The 15294-nt window shown below is 40.8% G+C and overlaps 1 protein-coding gene across 2 annotated transcripts in view; it reads right to left on the bottom strand.

Annotated features, from left to right (window-relative positions):
* The window catches only part of RBFOX1 (RNA binding fox-1 homolog 1), a 2041748-nt gene that overhangs the window by 1930337 nt on the left and 96117 nt on the right, over nt 1-15294 (bottom strand). The gene's annotated exons all lie outside the window — the stretch shown is intronic.

The following is a 15294-nucleotide window of genomic DNA, read 5'->3' as shown; positions in this document are numbered from 1 at the left end:
ATTGGAATGTAATCATTGCATTTTAGTCCCCTTATCTGGAAACCAAAATCTTACCAACCGCTTATTTTTAAATTTGTTTAAGATGCATTATGTCCACTCTGACCCATTCAATTCAGAAGGAAATTATCTTTTAACAATGCCGCTCTGATCAAATCAGTTTAATTATATATGTATCATTTTCAACGTGTCATGAGGAGTTCTAAAATTTTTATATCGTTAGAGGAGGACAAAGCATTTGACAAAATTAGCTCTGGGCGCACGTCTACTTTATCGTGCCGTGCTATCATTTCTCTGTCATTTTCTTTATCTGATTAGAATAAAGGCTCGTTTTCATATTGGCTCTTCCCCACTAGTGAGAAGGGAGGCAAATATTAAAGAGATTTTAATAGCCCAAGGGTGTTGTTGCTGTTTTTATTTTTAAAAAATCTCAAATCTCAGCAAAATGATTGGATGCATAATTTGTACTTTGTCTTCCAGTCCAACGCCCTGCTCAATTCAGAGACTCTAAACCCGTGATGGCGAACCTTTGGCATGTAGGTCACAGGTGGCACATGGAGCCCTTTCGGCAGGCACATGAGCCGTCACCCAGCACAGCTCCACCACGCATGCATGCACACTTCTTGCCAGCCAGCTGATCTTCGGGTCTCTGCCATGCGGGTGGGAGATGTGCACGCATGCGCGGGGGGGACATGATATGGCACGTGCCACCCTATGCTCTGTTTTTGGTGCCAGGAGGCTTCAGGGTGGGCCTCTGGATCCCGGGGGAGGCCCGTTTTCGCACTCACAGAGGCTCGAGGAAAGTCTGTGGAGCTTGGAGAGTGTGAAAAATGTCCCCCTCCCACCATGGTGCAGGAGGTTGAGTAGGCCACATGGGGGGGTCATGCACGCATGCATGGGGGGTCATATGCATGTGCAGGGGTGTGTGTCAGCCTCTGCTTTGCATGCTCTGCCATAGAAATGGGGAGGGTGGGGGCTTTTGGGGAGGGAATAGGTGCTGGTGGAGATATCACAAAGGGAGTTTTGTTCTCACCGTCTTCTGCACATGCTGAAGGCTCGTGTTTGGGTTTGATCAAGGTCAACTGTCTCTGCATACCAACTGAATGAGGCCACTTGACACCTTTGGGAGCTGGAGATTGGACATTGGGTTGGGGTAACTGGGGGGAGGGTCTTGGGTAAATGTTTGATATGTACACGTTCACACTTTTTTTGCTTCAGATCTTGCTTCACTTTCACTGTTTTCATTTCATGTCTGTTAGGAATGTAAGCTAACAGTTGGGTTAGCAATATATAAACCAGGATGGTAGTACTGTTTCTTTAAGTACTGTTGTAATGTGATTGGTTGCTGTTACCTCAAGCAGCCATAAGATGGCGCCAATGACTGTTAGCTCTCTATTTGTTAGCTGCTGACCAGTGGTTACGTGAGTTACTGTGTCTTTGCTACTGTTAGCTACTTTGTGTGCTAAACTGATTAAATGAGACTGGACTGTGTTCGAAAGATCATTCCTTAACTGAGAACATTGATAACTGACTGACTGAACTGTGTATGACTTGGATTTTAAATTGAACTCTGAATACCTCTATATTTCCACATAGTAAATTACTATTATTTATACTATCCGGTGTCTCTGTATGCTGGTTTGCACGTGTTCTGCTGTACCACTCTCATTACGCTTCTCTGCACACTCGCTCTCCTAATGGGGAGTTTACTTACTTAACAATGTCCAGTAAAAGTACCCTTTCTCTAATTAAATGGAATTGGAGGTTCTCTTTCTTGGATTTTGAATGAGGCAAGCCGGACAGGATGGGGGCATTGCATTGTGCATGCGAGGAGAAAAAGGTTAGCCATCCCTGCCCTAAACCATTCTGGACAAATGGTTATCCAATCTCTTCTTGAAAGCCTCCAGCGATGGAGTACCCACAACCTTTAAAGACAAGCCCTTCCACTGATTAAATGTTCTGTCGGGAAATTTCTCCTCCGTTCTAGATTGGATCTCTCTTTGATTACATTTCCAGCCATTATTCCTTAGCTTGCCCTCCGGTGCTTTGGAGAATAGCTGGACTGCCTCTTCTTTGTGGCAGCCCCTCAAATACAGGAACACTGTTATCATGTCAGCCCTGGTCCTTAGAACAGTGTTTCTCAACCTTGGCGACTTTAAGTCCTGTGGACTTCAATTCCCAGAATTCCTGGCTGGGGGATTCTGGGAGTTGAAATCCACAGGACTTAAAGTCGCCAAGGTTGAGAAACACTGCCTTAGAATCTCTTTCAGATACTGAGATACATAGATATAGATAAACCAAAAATCAATCTCATAGTTATAGTTCAAAACTAGATACCTCAGATGCAAAAAGAAACAAAACAACAACCTTACATTAAATATAAGGAAAATGGGAATTAAAGAACGAAAATGCAATTTTATACTGGAAATCCCCTACTGGCATTCTCTAAACATTCCTCCATTCCTAAACTGCTAAATTTAATTAATGCATTGTCTTTATTATAATTCTTAGTTAATTGGAATGAATGTCTCAGGACTGGCCATCACTGGTGAATTCTATTGTTATTAACTACATCTTTAGAAAAAATAATGGTTAAAGTATGAGATATAAATATTATTAACCAAGACATCTTCGCCTTCATCTTAGATCTATGACTTCAGGGGGGGAAATCCCATTCTTGCCTCTTGGAAAAGCAAAATGCCACAAGAAAAAAACATTTGAAAAATTATAGAAGTTCACTGCATATGGGATTGATGGTATAATTGGCTAGAGAAAAGAGGGGAAAAATTAGGAAAGCAAAAAGAAAGGAAGAAAGATCAACAAATTAAAAAACTACAAAACCCGGAAAATGATTAAAATATAGAAATACAAAATAGACTGTAGCAAATAAATAATAGATAATGGATACAAAATGAGTCAAATGTAATAAAGTCGTTATACATAGAATATATAGAATGTTATATATTGTATAGAATGAAGAAAAAAGATATATGAAATAATATAAATGCATGTGTGTGTGTGTGTGTGTGTGTGTGTGTGTGTATGTATATGCATATGCATCTCACTCGCCATCTTCAGGCTGGGTTTTGGGCTTAAAGTGTGATCAGAGCTGGCATCTTTCTATAAATCTTGATGGGGGTGTGTGGAGTGCTGGCTTTGTTTCAGTAAGTGGAGTGATTGGTTGTGTGGTTGTATCATGATTGGTAGATTGGTGCTGATTGGTGCTGGCTGTGTGTCTATTGTTTCGTGTTGTAACGGCCTGGGTGGTGGGTGGGGCTCCTTTGTTGACTAAGGCTGGTTTCCAGGTGTCTGGTAGGTGGGAGGTATCATCACGTTTATTCATGTTGTGGGGGTGTTTCTCTATTTCGATGGCTTCCATAATTATTCTCTTGTTGAAGTGTTCTGTTTTGGAGATTAACCTGGTTCCTTCAAAATTAATTTCATGTCCTGTAGTTTTTAGTTAATTTCATGTCCTGTAGCTTAAAGCTACCCTTGTTCCTTAGCTGTTCCCTTCTCCTGGCAGCTCTGCACATGCACACATTGGGAACAGGCTGCAGCTGTTCTTCTGCCTCACTGATGTCTGACTCTGAAGGCAGCTGATAACTGTCAGATGGCCCTTGCCCCCTCTCTGCCTCTGACACAGAGCCCTCATCAGAGCCTTCCCCAGACTCCAGGACTGGCCCAGGTTCCTCCCCAACCTCCTCACTGTCCGAATCTGCTGCCAAGTCCGCTGGCCATTGGAGGGCCACAAAAATACCCACTTAATGTGTGTATGTATGTGTGTGTGTGTGTGTGTGTATTAGTAGTTTCTACTCTAATCACAGACAGTCCTGAATTTACAACTGTAATTGAGCCTGAATTTTTTATCATGATGGTTTACAAAGTGGGACACCACACGAGCGCAATTAATTTTATGACCTATGTCAGCTGTGGTTGTTGAACAAATGCAGTAGTCAAAAAGTGAGCACTGCAGTTGTTAAACCCTTTGTCCACTGAAAGTCTGTAAGCAGGGGTGAAATCTACTTACCTTTGCTACCAGTTTTCAAATATGAGAGTGCACGCATGCTCACTCCACTACCATTTGCCACATCCATGCACGCACAGGACCTTCTGCGCATGCGCAGAGCATCAAAAACAGACGTGATGACATCCAGACAGATGGGCGGAGCCTGTCACTGACACTGAGCATGCCTTCAAAGTTAACTAGAACAGGGAAGAGAAGAATCTGTTGTGCCACACGATTTAGATTAGCTAGAAAGCAGGAAATCCTGCTTTCTAACTAATCTAAATCGCATGTCACAGCTGATCATCGGAGATACCAGTTTGCCTGAACCGGAAGCATTTTTTTACTACTGGTTCAAGTGAACCGGTCCAAACTGGTACCATTTCACCCCTAGTCTGTAGAGATTCTCAGTCATCCAGGTCATGGTTGTCCCAAAAGTGCTTTTTCAGGAGGCAACAGGACTTCCTTGTTTTTTGTTTTGAAGATGTTTTGCTTCTCATCCAAGAAGCTTCTTCCGTTCTGACAGGATAATCCTTTCATTCCCCACTATCCTGTCAGAGATGAAGAAGCTTCTTGGACGAGAAGCAAAATGTCTTCAAAAGAAAAAAAACAGAAAGTTTAAAAAGCCAATGTAATCCTAAATTGCATTAACAGAGGGATACAATCAAAATCAAGTGAGGTCCTAATATCATTCTATGAACCCTTAATATGACCACTAGAATACTGCGTTCGGTTTTGGTCACCACACTATAAAAAAGATGTTGAGACTCTAGAAAGAGTGCAGAGAAGAGCAACCAGGATGATTAGGAGACTGGAGGCTAAAACATACGATGAATGGTTGCAAGTACTTGTCATGGTTAATCTAGTGAACAGAAGGACCAGGGAAACAGGAGAGCAGTTCCAATATTTGAAGAGCTGCCCCAGAGAGGAAGGGGTCAAGTTATTCTCCAAGGCACCCAAAGGTCAGACAAGAAGTAATGGGAGGAAACTGAACAAGTATTCAACCTAGAAACAAGGAGGAACTTTCTGACAGTGAGAACAAGCAACCCATCGAACAGAAGTTGTCTTCAGAAGTTGTGGGAGCTTCATCACTGGAAGCTTTCAAGAAGAGACTGGACTGCCATCTGTGGTGGCACAACAGATTCTTCTCCACTTTTTTCATGAAAATGTTGCTGCATTGATTTGGTTGGGGTTTTTTTCCCCTCTTTTTGTGAATACCTTAATGATTTTTATCTTAAGCTGCTTAGAAACAATATTGTGCAAGAAGCAGTGTCAAAATGCACGAACCAATAAAGCAAAATAAAAATAAACTGTGTTTGGTTCAGCTGCTTGCGGAAGAAGCTGACAGTTAAATAATTGAGGATGCTGCTGATTTGATTTATACATGATGCTATATCATAATTCACTTCCAAAAGTAAAATATGCGAGCTGTGAAAAAATGCTTTTCTCTTTGACAGTCTTGAACCTGTTTCCAGGCAGCTAATCTCAAGTGCTAACGCTATGGAAAATGAGGAGAAAGAAACTTTCTATACCATTTTAGAGCTGAAAATAAATCTCCACTTTTTGTGATGAAGATAATAATAAATATGAATGAATGAATGAATGAATGAATGAATGAATGAATGAACCCTTGGTGTTCCCTAAGCTTGGTTTTTTTCTTGCAGATGTTTCATTACCCAACCAGATAACATCATTAGGGAGTGGTATTTGTAGAGAACAAGAAGAGGAGGGGGAGGGGGAGCCAATGTTGTGACGATACGGACATGCAGTCTCGATGCTCCAAGACCGGTGCCAATACTTTTGCCACTGGGTAATCCAATCAGACCTAAACCGTCCCGTAGAGACAGTGAACAGCAAGCATACATCTTGCTGATCTCAGGGTCCCTGATCGATCCAAGAGTAGTTCTTCAAGAGTAGTTCTTCAAGAGTAGTTCTTCAAGAGTAGTTCTTCAAGCCGGCGATAAAAATCCAGCCATTAGGCTGATGAAATCAGGGCGGCTCCAAAACGGAAGGATATGGAAAGAGAAAGTGTTTTCAGCGGGTGATGAATTTTTACCATTTTAAACTTGTCTATAATAAACTTAAAATTAATTTAAATTTGAGAACAGAAGTAATAAGCAGCAGAATTAAGCTTTGAATAGTTTTGGATAGTGGGTTATCTTACTTTTTAAATGCTATTTTCATGGATGGAATTTATGCAAGCCTTTTAAAACGAATGGATTAAGTTTTCTTCTTCTATCTTTTTTTATTATTGTTATTTGCAACCTATGGATTAAAATTCTCCTTCTTCATTACTGCGTGTGTTTTCCCTTTTTCTTCTCTATTTCATTCAAGAATTTGACTTTTTTAAAACTTGGAATAAAAAAGGTACAAAAAGCAACAAAGAAAATTGTAACAACAGAGGGGAAGACGACACTGCTACTCGGAGGCTGGAGGTTTGTGTATTGGGGAAAAAACACTTTTCCTTTCCTCACTGATTATTCTGGCTTGGCACTTCAAGGTCTCACTGTTTTGTCTATAGAAAGTGATAAGAAGGAAAGCATACAGATGTTCCTTTGAAGTATATCTTTAACCATAGAAAAGTGAAAATAAGACCTTATTGTGAATTTGTGCTTAATCCTGTAAAAATCTTCCAAGCCAGAGCAGCAGTATTTGTCAGCTGGAGATAATAGCACAATCTCAACAGCAGAAAGAAACTTTAAGTTTGCAAAAGATATTGTTAGAAATTCAGAAATTATCAAACACATTTGAGAGGACGGGGAAGAGCATCTAAAGCATCTAATAGTAAAATATGATGAAGATGTTGGAGATGTTTATCAAGTAGAAAAAGTTGAGGTTAGAGTCCTAAAAACAGAAGAGAAAAATGACCACAAAGAAATTAAATCCGCTGATATCTTTGGTGATTGGTTTGTGTCTGGAAATGGAAAGAGTGGAATACGGAAAGAGGAATTAAATGGAGGGGAACTCTACCTGAGATGGCAAGATACAGAAGAAGAAGAAGAAGAAGAAGAAGAAGAAGAAGAAGAAGAAGAAGAAGAAGAAGAAGAAGAAGAAGAAGAAGAAGAAGAAGAAGAAGAAGAAGAAGAAGAAGAAGAAGAAGAAGAAGAAGAAGAAGAAGAAGAAGAAGAAATAATAAAAGAATTTATGGATTTAAAGAGAGAGTTTTTATTAGCAACATCATTGAAAACACCACTGACAATTTAAGATAAGCTGATCAAGGAAACAGAAGAAGGGCATCGAAATTACACGAGAGACTTAATAAGCAATGAGTTGCAAATAAGACTCCATATATATTTGATTAAGGAGATGATTAGAGGACTGATACCACAAATGGCAAAAGACATGAGATTGTTTTGCTACTGGAAAGATACAGGTTGATAGATGAAAGTGTATAATCTAAAACTAGTTAAACTTAGTGAAATGTAGTGACAATAGATATAGTTAAATAAATAATTGATAATGATAATAGTGTATACATATGTATTGCTATGATAAGTAATAATTGGATATTAATATTGAATGGTACCTATGAAAGGAAGATTAGAATTTTTTTTGGTTATATATAAAGGTTAATAAAAAAGAACTAAGTTAAATTTAGTTAAGTTTTGATTATTAGGGGGGAAATGTTATGATAGAGGATTAGAAAACTTTGTTACTAGATATTATGGATGTTTAGCCAGAATAGGCCATAAGGATTCAGTGTTATTGGAGGATATTAGAAATAGCAAATGAAATGCCATTATGTGGTTATGTATTAAATCAAGGACGTTTAAACCATTGAAGTCAAATGAAAATGGAGGTATGATGATGGTAACATGTATAAATATATCTGAGTTAAAATACTTGAATTAATATGAATTATGGTTGATGACTGTGGAAGAGATGCACGAAAGTCTTTTTGTAACCAACCAATACACTTTCTACAGTATGTAAAGAAGGAGGATTCTTTGCGTTGTGTCTGTTTTGAAAATTAAAAATAAAAACATTTATATATTTTAAAAAAAGAAGAGGAGGGGGACTGTGGGGTCCTTGGTGCTCCCTGAGCCTCCTTGTTTTCTTGCAGATGTTTTATTATCCAACTAGGTAACATCTTCAGTTTTAGGACTGATGATGTTACTTAGTTGGGTCATAAAATGTGAGAAAGATAACAATCAAGCTCAGAGAGCAAGGGCCTTATAGTTCAACCCTGAGCTACAAATATTTTCTTTTATGGAATGGAATGGAATGGAATAGAATAGAATAGAATAGAATAGAATAGAATAGAATAGAATAGAATAGAATAGAATAGAATAGAATCCCAATGGAAAAATACACTGAGCATTCATTTATTCCTGTCCATGTTGTTTAAATTACATTGTATTTGAGGGGGGGAGGTTTCTAATAGTGGTTTTGAGGGTTTTTTATATTAATCAGTTATATTTTGATGCATTTTAGGATCTCTTGCATTTGACACTGTCTAGATAGGTGACAGGTTTTTGGGGAGGAAAGGAAAGGGCTGTGAAGAACTTAGAAAGTATAATTTGGTTTTGCTGAAGTCGAATGAAACACGGTGTGAACGTAGTTTTACTGCTAGGAATGTGTAAATGACTTATTGGGATAGAATATTCTGGGGAAGACTAGAATGTTCTTTTTTCTCCTTTCTGAGATATGATAGAGATCAAACGTAGCCCAGGTAGAGAGAATAAATTTATTCTCTTGGATACCAAGAGAGCAGGACAAGAGGTAATGGGTTGTTGTTGTTAGTTGCAAAGTCAGGTCCGACCCATTGCGACCCCATAGACAATGTTCCTCCAGGCCTTCCTGTCCTCGACCATCCTCTGGAGTCCATTTAAGCTCACACCGACTGCTTCGGTGACTCCATCCAGCCACCTCATTCTCTGCCGTCCCCTTCTTCTTTTGCCCTCCATCTTTCCCAGCATGAGGCTCTTCTCCAGGGAGTCCTTCCTTCTCATTAGGTGGCCAAAGTATTTGAGTTTCCTCTTCAGGATCTGGCCTTCTAAAGAGCACTCAGGGTTGATCTCCTCTAGGACTGACCGGATGGATCGCCTTGCAGTCCAAGGGAATTGCAGGAGTCTTCTCCAGCACTATAGTTCAAAGATCTCTTCACTTTTCCAATTTTGTGGAAATATAATCCTAGCTGTTGTTATAACATGAACAATCAAATATTACATTTTCTTTACTATAATTTTCTGGTAAAATCCCCAGCAAAAATATTTCAGGTTCCAAGTCAATATGTTGTTGTAGTAATTAAAATGCTCCAGGACGAACAGTGTGGAGTGTAATAATAATAATAATAATAATAATAATAATAATAATAATAATAATAATAATAATAATAATAACAACAACAACAACAACTTTTATTTCTAGACCGCGCCCTTTCCTAGGCAGGACTCGGGGCGGTGTACAGTCATGTTAAAACCATATACAAATACATAGACATGAACATAGACATAGACATAGACATAGACATAGACGTGGACGTAGACGGAGGAGGTAAAAAATATACTGTACAATTCTTAGTTAAAATACAAATATTAAAATTCCCTTAAAAATTCCCCAATAAAATGTTTGCCAGGAGGTAGAAGATGGAACTGTCAATCAGCTAACTGTCAATAGCTTTGCCTTCTCAGGAAAAGAAACAGGGAGCTGTTTTAATAAACAGATTGACTTCCCTGCAATGGGAGAGAGAGAGAGAGAGAGACAGACAGACAGACAGTGACAGAGAGACAAAGAGAGGGAGGGAGGGAGACAGAGAGAGAGGAAGAAAGACAGAGGGAGTGGGAGACAGAGAGAGAGGGAGACGCAGAGAGAGAGAGAGAGAGAGAGAGAGATAAAGAGAGAGAGAGAAAGAGAAAGAGACAGAGAGAGACAGGAAGAGAGAGGGAGGGAGGGAGAGAGAGAGAAAGAGAGAACTATCTCCCCATCTCTGTTCTCTCCTTACTTCTCCTGGTGCTACTCAATAAATACTAACTGAGAGGACAACTGCAGTAATAGCACACCTGGGATCTATTTCATCCTTTCACACCGCCATTGTGAAGAGGTGATTGTGGGGACAAACATGGCCCCCTCCTTATTGCTGACACCAACAGATTTGGCGCAAAGCACCGTGTTAAGGATGGCTCAGCTGGGGTTTTGCAGGCCGGCCAAATGGTTTTCAGCTCTCTATATCTTTCTCATCTCACTCAAATTACTTAGTCCAAAACCTGCATTCCTCACCATAACCACCTTATCCTGACATGCCACAAAGGGCCAATATATTCTCAACAATGTACCAGGTGATTGAGATGCTGGCAGAGCAATTAAATTACCCCTTCAGAACTTGAGCAAGGGAAAAGATTGAAGTAGGGTGCCCTGTCGGTAGGAATTCACAGAAGGATATGAGACGGGAGCGATTGCCCTTCCTTGAAATGATTTCTGTTTGCTTTTCCTTTTTTTTAATTTGGATGTGGGGAAAATCATTTTATCGGTTCCCACACATCCACCGTCCCACTCCATCCCCAGGCAGACTTGAGGCCATGTAGGCTTTAGGTCAAGTCTGCAATGAAAACCCAGAAGAACATTTCTTCCAACCCTACACGGTAGGGAATGATACGCAAAGAACTGTTGTGGCCTGGCCGAAGCCAGAGGAGTTGGCAGCAGAGTCGGAGAGTGAGGGGGTTGGAGAGGAACATGGGCCAGTCCTGGGGGCTGAGGAAAGCTCAGACGAGGGCTCTGTGTCGGAGGCAGAGAGGGAGCTAGACAGCAGTGAGGCAGAGGAACAGCTGGAGCCTGTTTCCTGTGTGCGCATGCGCAGAGCTGCCAGAAGACAAGAACAACTAAGAAAGCAGGGTCGACTTAAGAGTAAAGCCACACCTTGGAAGTGATTGGCCCCGCCCAGAGGAAACAAAAGAGGAGAGAATGGGGAGTGGGCTTTTGCCCATAAAAAAAACTGTTTATTAAGCCTCGCTGACTGTGAATGAAAGGAATTCACAGTCGCGTAAATAAAAGGAGGTCAAAGCAGCTTAAAATGTTCTCAGAAGCCTTCCCCAAACACAGTGAATGAATGCATGTCTTCGTGCTTAAGGTATTTTGGCTTGTTGCTAAGTAATGGTTGCTCTGTCATTAAAAAAAAATCAAAGGCTCTGCAAAGTTTCCTTTGTAACATATAGGAAGAAGAGGAAAGGCTGTTTAGACAGTCTTCATTCAGTCAAGAATTGATTTTCAAGCTGCTGCTTCTTCTTCTTCGTTCATGGTAGGAATCAACATGGTAGTGTCCTTCCACTATTGTGCATACAACAGTCTTGCTACTGCCACAATTGTTGTTGTTGTTAGTTGTGAAGTTGTGTCCAACCCATCGCTATCACATGGACAATGTTCCTCCAGGCCTTCCTGTCCTCTACCATCCTCTGGAGTCCATTTAAGCTCACGCCAACTGCTTCAGTGACTCCATCCAGCAACCTCCTTCTCTGTCGTCCCCTTCTTCTTTTGCCCTCCATCGTTCCCACATTAGGCTCTTCTCCAGGGAGTCCTTCCTTCTCCTTAGGTGGCCAAAGTCTTTGAGATTCCTCTTCGGGATCTGGGCCTTCTAAAGAGCAGTCAGGGTGGATCTCCTCTAGAACCATAAATCCCGCAAACAGAAGAATACTTGATAGGTTCCTTGTTATCCTTTCTTCTTCAGGTTTCTCTCTCAGCATGATTAAAGATAATCTCATTATCGCCTTGGACATTTATATGGTGACATCATTGCAACAAATTGCTCCCCACTGTTTGAGAGGACATCTGGGAATTATTATTTATCGTGCCACTTATGCCCAATCTAATGTTGCAAGTTGTGGCTTGTCAAGGCTCCTTTGTTAGCTGCTACAAACAGTCGTTTTAGCCTTCAGGCATCCGTTCCTTCCTTGAGTTGTGAGGAAACCACAACATACCCATGTATCCAACTCTGCTCTTCTTTCATTTAAAAACAGCACATATTATTTGCAGCTGAAGTCATGAGAAGTTTATGTATTCCTATCACTTAGAATAACAAGAGTTGGAAGGGACCTTGAAGGTCTTCTAGTCCAACCCCCCCTGCTTAGGCAGGAAATACTACACCACTTGAGATAAATGGATATCCAACATCTTCTTAAAAATATCCAGTGTTGAAGCATTCACAACTTCTGGAGGCAAGTTGTTCCATTGATTAATTGTTCTAACTGTCAGGAAATGTCTCGTTAGTTCTAAGTTGCTTCTCTCCTTGATTAGTTTCCACCCATTGCTTCTTGTTCTACCCTCAGGTGCCTTGGAAAATAGTTTGACTCCCTCTTCTTTGTGGCAGCCCCTGAGATATTGGAAGACTGCTATCATGTCTTCCCTAGTCCTTTTTATTAAACTGGACATACCCAGTTCCTGCAACCGTTCTTCATATGTTTTAGTCTCCAGTCCCCTAATCATCTTTGTTGTTCTTCTCTGCACTCTTTCTAGAGTCTCCACATGTTTTCTACATCGTGGTGACCAAAACTGGATGCAAGATTCCAAGTGTGGCCTTACCAAGTTGTTATAAAGTGGCATTAACCCTTCATGTGATCTTGATTCTATCCCTCTGTTGATGCAGCCTAGAACTGTGTTGGCCTTTTTGGCAGCTGCTGCACACGGCTGGCTCATATTTAAATGGTTGTCCACTCGGACTCCAAGATCCCTCTCACAGTTACTACTATCCCAAAGGAATAATTTTCTGGATAAGGGAATGAGCTGGTTTATAAAGCCAGATCTTGATCCTTTGACTCTAATATATTTTTAATAATGCTTTTCTCGTTCTATGGAAATGATGCTATATTATCATACAATATTGAGATGGGGAAACTATCTCTCTCTCTCTCTCTCTCTCTCTCTCTCTCTCTCTCTCTCTCACACACACACACACACACACACACACACACACACACACCAAATATCTCTATCTCTGGGCCACAGTCCACCTCTCCTTTCATCACTGGCCAAAACACAAGTGGAAATTAGAGTCCAAAACATCTGGATGCCCAATCATTATCTAGCTTGATGTAGTACCTCTAACAGGATTAAGCATTTGAAAGTATTATTTTAAACAATGACTGAGAAGAACAGAGTACATGGAATAACAGGATTGGAAGGAAGCTTAGAGGTCTTCTACAATAGTCCAGGTCCCTGCTAAAGCACAAGATCTTATACCTTGCCAGACAAATGGCTATGCAATCTCTTCTTAAAACCTCCAATGATGGAGCATCCACAAATTCCAGAGGCAAGCCATTCCACTGATTAATTGTTCTCACTGTCAGGAAATTTCTCCTTAGTTCTAAGTTGCTTCTCTCCTTGATTAGTTTCCACCCATTGCTTCTTGCCCTGCCCTCAGGTGCTTTGGAGAATAGCTTGATTCCCTTTTCTTTGTAGCAGCCCTTGAGACATTGGAACACTGCTATCATGTCTCCCCTAGTCCTTCTTTTCATCAGACTAGACATACCCAGTTCCTGCAACTGTTCTTCAGGTTGAACGATCTTCTACCTGTAAGTTCTAAAGTGCTTTGGAGAACAGGTTGACTCCCCCTCTTCTCCGCTATTGCTTCTCAAGAGCTCAAAGACAGTTATCATGTCCCCCCACCCAATCTTTCTCTTTGTTAAGCTAGACATACCTAGGTCTTTCAAATGTCCATACAGGTCCTTTATCATCTTTGTTGCTCTTTTCTATACTTTTTCTAGGAACTCAGCACTTTGCTTATTTGTTTTAAATTCAATTCCTTAATAAAGTACATTGTTTGGGAGAAGACTAAAAGGATAGGTAATTCTCTTCCTCTCCCATTTTCACATTCCTATGGAAATTAGGAAACTATGAGCATCAACACTTCATGTAGAATTAATGAGAGAATAAAGTCAGAGTTAGAATTAGCATTGTCCACTAGTCCACTACCTTTAAGGTAAAGGTAAAGGTGTGATAGTCGTTCCCAACTCTAGGGGGCAGTGCTCATCTCCATTTCAAAGCCAAAGAGCCAGCGCTGTCCAAAGAGGTCTCCGTGGTCATGTGGCCAGCATGACTAAACACCGAAGGCGCACGGAATGCTGTTACCTTCCCACCAAAAGTGGTCCCTATTTTTCTACTTGCATTTTTTACATGCTTTCAAACTGCTAGGTTGGCAGAAGCTGGGACAAGTCATGGGGGCTCACTCCATTACGCGGTGCTAGGGATCTAAATCGTTGAACTGCCGACCTGATTGAGAAGCTCAGCATCTTACCCACTGAGCCACCACGTCCCTTCAACTATCTTTATAAATGGACAATATTTCTGTTTTTGTAGACCAAGTACCCCAGCAAGACCAGAGCTACGGTATCACAATGTTATGCGATTTTTTTTCTGGATTTGTTAGGGGAAGTGTCCTTTTGTTGTTTTGTGAGTGAGTTTCTGTAGTGCTGAGCCAATCTTATATTTCACTTGAGTGATTTCCCATGCTTGTTGTCTGCTGGATCTCGTAGGGAAAAAAGCCAACATGGCAGCCACACAGAAGCAATCAAAGCCCCACCAATTTTTAAAAAAGATTTTGCACATTAAAATATGGATGGAGCTTCAATTGCATCATTTATCAGGCATGAAGAATTCGGACCACATCTTAAATTCTACTTAAACTGATTTGTTGATTATTCCTATGTACAAGAACCCAGACTGCTCTTTAGAAGGCCAGATCCTGAAGAGAAAACTCAAATACTTTGGCCACCTAATGAGAAGGAAGGACTCCCTGGAGAAGAGCCTCATGCTGGGAAAGACTGAGGGCAAAAGAAGAAGGGACGGCAGAGAATGAGGTGGCTGGATGGAGTCACCAAAGCAGTCAGTGTGAACTTAAATGGACTCCAGAGGATGGTAGAGGACAGGAAGACCTGGAGAAATATTGTCCATGGGGTCGCAATGGGTCGGACACGACTTCACAACTAACAACAACAACAAGTACAGCAACAAGAACCTAGTCAACTAATGGTCAGCACTAAATTCACTAAATGCAAGAGGGGTTGAAATTAGATCACTTGTGGGAACGTACTGATTCTAGGCTGATTACCCTCTTGACTCCACCTCTGTCTCTGCATGTCCTTCTCCTACAATAGTGGAAATCAGCCGTAAGATACATCACTGGCATTGGCCTACTTGCTGCCATAGTGTTGGCTATGCTATTACAATTAGCTCTGGGTCTTTTAAAATAGAAGGTTTCAGGGTGACATGCAGCCCACGGACCAGTGGTGGGATTCAATTTTTTTTACTACTGGTTCTGTGGGCATAGCTTTGTGAGTATGGTGTGGCTTTGTGGGCATGCTTTGTGA

Source organism: Natrix helvetica, assembly GCF_964273705.1.
Source record: "Natrix helvetica genome assembly, chromosome: 13".
Classification (NCBI taxonomy): Eukaryota; Metazoa; Chordata; class Lepidosauria; order Squamata; family Natricidae; genus Natrix; species Natrix helvetica.
The sequence above is the reverse complement of the archived record's forward strand: the minus strand, read 5'-3'. Positions and strand labels throughout refer to the sequence as shown.